This window comes from Oncorhynchus gorbuscha, linkage group LG19 (assembly GCF_021184085.1).
Source record: "Oncorhynchus gorbuscha isolate QuinsamMale2020 ecotype Even-year linkage group LG19, OgorEven_v1.0, whole genome shotgun sequence".
In the NCBI taxonomy this organism is placed as follows: domain Eukaryota; kingdom Metazoa; phylum Chordata; class Actinopteri; order Salmoniformes; family Salmonidae; genus Oncorhynchus; species Oncorhynchus gorbuscha.
This window is the reverse complement of record NC_060191.1, coordinates 13909335-13917298: the sequence shown is the minus strand read 5'-3', so window position 1 is coordinate 13917298 and position 7964 is coordinate 13909335. Positions and strand designations below refer to the sequence as shown.

Here is a 7964-nt window from a genome sequence, read left to right as displayed (position 1 = left end):
ATAAAGCAAATGCTGTTGTGTAAAGTTTGAACCTTTTACATGTATAGCTCAATATTTAGCTGTTAGATCCAAGTTATTTCATTTGAATGAGAACAATAACTTATGTGTAGCCTAAAGTCAACAATTTCCCTTTATTGACACCAAACACTCCATAACCTATGCAATACAGACTCACTGAATGTAATACAGACTCACAGAACGTAATACAGACTCACTAAATGTAATACAGACTCACAGAATGTAATAGAGACTCACAGAACGTAATACAGACTCACTGAATGTAATACAGACTCACAGAATGTAATAGAGACTCACAGAACGTAATACAGACTCACTGAATGTAATACAGACTCACTGAATGTAATACAGACTCACAGAATGTAATACAGACTCACTAAATGTAATACAGACTCACTGAATGTAATACAGACTTACTGAATGTAATACAGACTCACTGAATGTAATACAGACTCACTGAATGTAATACAGACTCACTGAATGTAATACAGACTCACTGAATGTAATACAGCCTTACTGAATGTAATACAGACTCACTGAATGTAATACAGACTCACTGAATTTAATACAGACTGAATTAGAAGATAGAAGTTGGGGTTGACTACACAGTATATCTTGGTCATTGCTGACTGTTATTGTCAAGGTGACTATGTATTTCTTTCAGTTGGTGCCTGAGGATATCATCATGTGACAAAACAGGTTGACAATGTGGGCAGAAACCATGTCATTTTAGAATGCAACTGCAAGTTTTTCCCTTTCAGATCACAACTATGGGACAAATTGCATCAAGGCGGCACTGAGAATGCCTATACTGAATTTGTATCAGTCGGCATGGTGTCTGTTATGACAGTGAAACAGAGAAAAGTTGAGGTGTTTGAAATATATTCACATCACATCGACAACAATGAACAAACGAGAAGTTGAGCTGACTGTGCAACTAGGACATGCTGACCTTGAGAAAATAGTCTCAATCCTATCCCATCTAACTTCATCCAAAGCTTCAAATAGACTTTTCTATTTCTTAGTATCCAAAATGCCCACATTTTCATATACATTAATCTGTCATGTTTTGATTGGTTTCAGTTAACTGATTTGTTTTCATTTTGGGGATAATGACAAGATGCCTTGTCTGGTAGGCACACATAGGAACTCAGATGAACTCACATGCCCGTCCGCCCGCCCGCCCGCCCGCGCGCGCGCACACACACACACACACACACACACACACACACACACACACACACACACACACACACACACACACACACACACACACACACACACACACACACACACACACACACACACACACACACACACACACACACACACACACACACACACACACACACACACACACACACACACACACACACACACACACACACACACACACACACACACACACACACACACACACACACACACACACACACACACACACACACACACACACACACAAAGGAAATATATGAGCACAGCTGCAGATAGAGATAGCCACACACTGTAGGAGAGACCCCCTAACTCCCCTGGCTGCCCAAACAGTTGAGTTGTGGAACAGACCAGACCCGTTTTGGATGACTGTTGGGTATAAAATAATGTCTAGGGTCCTGCAAAAGTGTGCCACACAGATGACATGTAACATGTTACACTCAGAAAAAAAGGGTTCTAAACAGGTTCTTTGGATGTCCCCATAGGATAACCCTTTATTGATTCCAGGTAGAACCGTTTTAGGTCCCATGTAGAACCCTCTGTGGAAAGGGTTTTACATGGAACCCCAAATAGTTTGACCTAATACCAAAATAGTTCTACCTGGAACCAAAAAGGGTTCTTCAAAGGGTTATCTTATGGGGACAGCTGGAGAACCCATTAACCCTTACATGTAGAAAATGATATCTCAAACGTATATTTAACCTCTTAATTTAAAATTCATAGTAATCAAAAAACGAAAAACATTAGTGTTTATTAGTAAAGTACTTTGGAATCCACCCTGTTACAATGTTCTAAGAGGAAGCTGTCAATAAAGCTTTTAAAAACAAACACGGCGGCACACATGGAGGATGTGTGAGCTATGACAACAGGGGTAATACAACGACTTTACGTGCACAAGAACATTTTGAATTTGATATAGATAATGGATCATGATAAAATCCATATAGCTTAACGCAAGGAGTTGGAAATTGAACACAGTGAGTAACTTCAAACCCTGTGATCAAAGCTTTTTTTTAACAGACGTTCAACAATGCATCTAGCTTACAAATGTCACTAGCTAGTTAATGTGGCTGTCAGTGTCATGTCAAGAATGGATAGCTCGAGTCGCGATCTAACTTAGCTAGCTAGCTATGTTTCTTATTAACTCTTATTAACGGTATTCGTGATTCATTTCTTGAATAACTAACAAGCACATAAAACTATCTTACACAAATACTAATGTGTTTACCCAATGTGAACTTGGAACAACGTGATTTGCATCGCCTGAATCTCTCAAGGTTTATGCAAGGCTCTCCATGGTAAAGATATGGAATTCACAAGGGTCAATGTAACCATAGAAACATCTCATTCTCCATCTGTCTCTCCTACACACTATCATATGCATAGACACAACGTTGTTTATGTCTCTTTCTACCTATATCTCTCTCTCTCTCTGCTCTATCTGGAGGATAGTGTGTTTGTGGCATTCCACTGATGTCCCATAGAGACTATAGAGTAGCTAGGCTACAGCAGAGAAGATGTCTCTACCTATGGTTTGAGTGGGTGTTTGAGGAGAATGAATGGTGCTGACTGGTGAGCGAGCGACACTTACTCTACAGTCTGCAGACAATCATCATTTCAAATGTTTCAATATTATTGACTTGGTTGTGCATGAAATATACTGACATTTACTGTTTGTGTATTTAGTGATTTTTTTTGTGTGCTTTGTTTGTCATATTTGGAGGTACTAAACATTTGGTTGAATTCTCAAAGACAGATAGCTTATGTGAAACAACTCCTTCAAGTTATCCATATCAGTAGGCTTACTGATTCATTGTGTCGTCACCTGTATAGATATGGATGAGCTAACTACCACTAGGCTATAGGCTCTTTAGAGAAGTCCCCAGGGGGTCCCTCCATAGGCCCAGTCCACCAGCTCAGGGATATAGTCTAGCATACTGTATAAAGTGAGAACCTCTAACTGTCTTCTATGGCAGTCTTGCAATGATGATTTAGTGACCAGGAAAATACCCTACTACTAAAGGCAGTTGCAAGGGGCAATTGTAGGTTGACACGTCTGACCCACTTGTGTTACCAAGGGCCTTGACTTATATGCTGTGTGGGATGGAACACTTCTTGGTAAATATTTTCATGATGTGTCATGTCAGCAGCATCGGTGTCACTTGAGAGGCTATGTGTGTGTACTCTGTTCCCAAGGTTGTTGTTGCTATTTGAATTCAATCACTTTTTGACAGCATCCCTTTTGATTTAAATAACGTTCTATACTTGTTTGCCCGTCATGGAAGAAGTGGATGGGCAGTATCCAGATTTTCATATCGTTCTCTCACCGTGGGATATACGTTTATTTTTAGATATATACAGTACCAGTCAAATGTTTGGACACAATTACTCATTGCATTTGTTTCTACATTTTCTACATTGTAGAATAATAGTGAAGACATCAAAACTATGAAATAACACACATGGAATTTTTCTATAAACCAAAATAGTGTTAAACAAATCAAAGTATATTTTATATTTGAGATTCTTCAAACTAGTCACATTTTGCCTTAATGACAGCTTTGCACACTCTTGGCATTGTGTCACACTCTGACCATTATTTGCGTTGTTTGTGTCTATGTTTTGTTTGGTCAGGGTGTGATATGAGTGGGCATTCTATGTTGCATGTCTAGTTAGTCTGTTTCTATGTGTTTTGGCCTGATATGGTTCTCAATCAGAGGCAGGTGTTTGTCGTTGTCTCTGATTGGGAACCATATTTAGGTTGCCTGTTTTGTATTGTGGTTCGTGGGTTATTGTCTATGTCTAGTTACCTGTGTCTGCACTGTTGATATATAGCGTCATGTTTGTTTGTAGTTTTGTAAGTTTGTTTCAGTGGTTTTTCTTCATTAAATATAGAACATGTATTCATATCACGCTGCACTTTGGTCTCCTCACTACGACGATCGTGACACATTGAGTTATTGGGTATGAAAAATGGGTCAACTTTGAGCACATTCGTGTACAAAAGGTCACTTTCTGAGCACTTCTACAATGGGCAAATATGTATGGAAGATTTAGTTGAAATCAAAAGGAGTGCTGTCAAAAAGTGATTGAATTCAAATGGATTTACCCTAAAAATATCTTCTTGGGTTACCTTGGTGACTGTGTGAATGTGTGTGCCTTTTTGCAGCAAAGTTTTTGCCTTATGCGATCTGATGCCTTCAGGTGTTATTGAACATCTATTACTGTGTTAATTAACAGGTATTACTCACCAGCTATCGTTAACCAGAATCAAACTCCAGACTGTTATTTTCATCCTGTTCCAAGCAGCCTATTTTCCTTAAGAATGGGTACGAGCTGACTGAGGCTTTAGCTGCAGCTACTGTGTGCTCTGCTGTCTTTTCTTGTGAGCAGAGCACTGACTAATAGAACTGTGTCCTTGTGTTGCCTAGGTAACAGAGCCATGCAGATGGCAGTGTACAATGTGTCTCTCTGCCCGCGTGACAGTGGCCTGTTCAGGTTGGGATTGGGCAGACCCAGGTCCAGGGCTGACTGTGCCCTCATGGCCCCCATGCCCCACCTCCTCTCCTCCTGCCCCAGAGTCAGGGCTCGGACCCTGTTCAGCGAGACAGTGGTCTGGGACAGGGACTATAAAGCGGACACCAGACACAGGGTGGAGTGCTGGTGGCACCCCCCGTATCATGGAGCAGTGGTAAAGGGATACGCTGGAGGAGGTGAGTTGGCAGCAATTCTTAAGTTCTCTCTTTGCTTTATGTTGGCCCTTAGTAGAGGCTTCTGGGAAAGATTGTCAGATTAATATTTTAAAACACCCCTGGCTTTAGTTCCAATTATAATCTAGCCTAATATTAAACCATACTCTGGTCATTAAGCATCCTTCAGAATAACCATAGTCATCATGGGACATTAGTACCTGGCCCTATTGCTATGTTTATATGTGTGTGTCTGTCTGGTTGAACCCTGTTTAGTGTTCCCTTTGGGAGGCCTTCTGGTTTGCATAGACTCTAAAACATTCATTAAATCATTAACTTACTGTCTAATATTCTTGACTCAGGTGTAATATGCTTAGTAATGAAGTAACCTATTCACAGTCTCCTGTTTGTCCGTCTCTGTTTTTTGGTTACTGTTGTCATGACCATCCTCCAAGGCAAGTAGTACTGTAGCTGACCCTGACATCCAACCTTGTGTTACGACATTGTTACAAACCCACAATGCGCCATGATTCAGCCCAAGCTTTCCACACAAAAGTATTCAGACCATCAATGAGCTCCTTCAAAACTGTTGTTTTTGCCTATATAAAGGTTGTTTAGTCAGTCTGAGCTCATTGAGTTATTCAGGCCCCTCTTGGCCTTGGGTGATTCATACAGAGGGAAGTCCGAAATGCCAACCTATTTCCTATTTATTGCGCAGGTTGACATTTATTGTCATGAGTTTTGTCATGGAGGCAGAACTGAGCGATTGCCCCTTAGATGGGCCAGCTGCAAAGTCAAAATTGGCTATTTTGTAAAGACGTATGAAAACAAAAATGTGCTTTTTGTTCCTAATTTGGGATTAGGCATTAGGATTAGCCGTGTGGGTGAGGTTAGGGTAAAGATTAAGTTTAAAATCTGATTTTATGACTGTGTGTCTGTGCCAGCTAGTTACCACTATGCAGAGCTGCCTCCAGAACAAGATTCGTGAGGAAAAACGCAGTACTTTTGACCATGGACCGTAGGAAATAGGGTGCCATTCAGAATGCAGGCTGTGAGTAGTCCAGATAGCCCCTCACTCTGCCATCTATCTGGTCTGGCTGGCCTTTCTCAAAGACACTGGGAATCATTAAAGAACTGCTGCCTCACACACTCTGGAAACCTGCTGCAGCTGCACTCAGACATACAGACTAGGGTTACAAAGGGTCAGAAACTTTCTGGGAAATTTCCATAATTGTTCCATGAGAATTTAAGTCTGGGAATTTGGGGAATTTTGCTAAAATTCATTTAAAAAAGTTAGCTTATAACAGTGAACCTTTTTTGTGGGATACACATAAGGCAATTCTAGGTCTTGTGGCATATTTTGGTTAAACTATCCCCAATTCAATGGAATTGCAACCCTCTACATGCACAGTGCATTATTCCATCACGTGCAGTGCACTTTTCTATCACATGTACAGTCTTGGCCAAAAGTTTTGAGAATGACACAAATATTAATTTTAACAAAGTCTGCTGCCTCAGTTTGTATGATGGCAATTTGCATATACTCCAGAATGTTCTGAAGAGTGATCAGGTGAATTTGCAATTAATTGCAAAGTCCCTCTTTGCCATGCAATTGAACTGAATCCCCCAAAAACATTTCCACTGCATTTCAGCCCTGCCACAAAAGGACCAGCTAACATCATGTCAGTGATTCTCTCGTTAACACAGGTGTGAGTGTTGACAAGGACAAAGCTGGAGATCACTCTGTCATGCTGATTAAGTTCAAATAACAGACTGGAAGCTTCAAAAGGAGTGTGGTGCTTGGAATCATTGTTCTTGTGTTGTGAAGAAGGCTTCTGGGAGCCCAAGAAAGTCCAGCAAGTGCCAGGACTGAGTTGATTCAGCTGCGGTATCGGGGCACCACCAGTACAGAGCTTGCTCAGGAATGGCAGCAGGCAGATGTGAGTGCATCTCCGCGCACAGTGAGGCGAAGACTTTTGGAGGATGGCCTGGTGTCAAGAAGGGCAGCAAAGAAGCCACATCTCTCCAGATAAAAACATCAGGGACAGACTGATATTCTGCAAAAGGTACAGGGATTGGACTGCTGAGGACTGGGGTAAAGTCATTTTCTCTGACGAATCCCCTTTCCGATTGTTTGGGGCATCCGGAAAAAAGCTTGTCCGGAGAAGACCAGGTGAGTGCTACCATCACTCCTGTGTCATGCCTATAGTAAAGCATCCTGAGACCATTCATGTGGGGTTGCTTTTCAGCCAAGGGAGTGGGCTCACTCACATTTTTGCCTAAGAACACAGACATGAATAAAGAATGGTACCAACACATCCTCCGAGAGCAACTTCTCCCAACCATCCAGGAACAGTTTTGTGATGAACAATGCCTTTTCCAGTATGATGGAGCACCTTGCCATAAGGCAAAAGTGATAACTAGGTGGCTTGGGGGAAAAAACATTGATATTTTGGGTCCATGGCCAGGAAACTCCCCAGACCTTAATCCCATTGAGAACTTGTGGTCAATCCTTAAGAGGCGGGTGGACAAACAAAAACCCACAAATTCTGACAAACTCCAAGCATTGATTATGCAAGAATGGGCTGCTATCAGTCAGGATGTGTTCCAGAAGTTAATTGACAGCATGCCAGGGCGGATTGCAGAGGTCTTGAAAAGAAAGGTCAACACTGCAAATATTGACTCTGCATAAACTTCATGTAATTGTAAATAAAAGCCTTTGACACTTGCTTGTAATTGTACTTCAGTATTCCATATTAACATCTGACAAAAATATCTAAAGACCCCGAAGCGGCAAAATTTGTGGAAAATAATATTTGTGTCATACTCAACTTTTGGTCATGACTGTACAGCTGATTCTCAAGATCTTTCACACGAATGAGATGCTATTGAGCCCACACTACTACACTGTCTGAGCCAAGGACTACATGCTTCCTGGTAAGGTTTGATTATGATACTGGGCGGGGTGAATCTATTTTATATGACATACATTATTTTTTTGTTAACTAGTAAATAGTAGCCTACAGCAAAGTGTGTTTAAATAAT

The 7964-nt window shown here is 41.1% G+C and overlaps 1 pseudogene; it reads left to right on the top strand.

Annotated features, from left to right (window-relative positions):
• The first annotated feature begins 4555 nt into the window (after positions 1–4555).
• LOC124006006 overlaps positions 4556–7964 on the top strand; it is a 47493-nt pseudogene continuing 44084 nt past the window's right edge.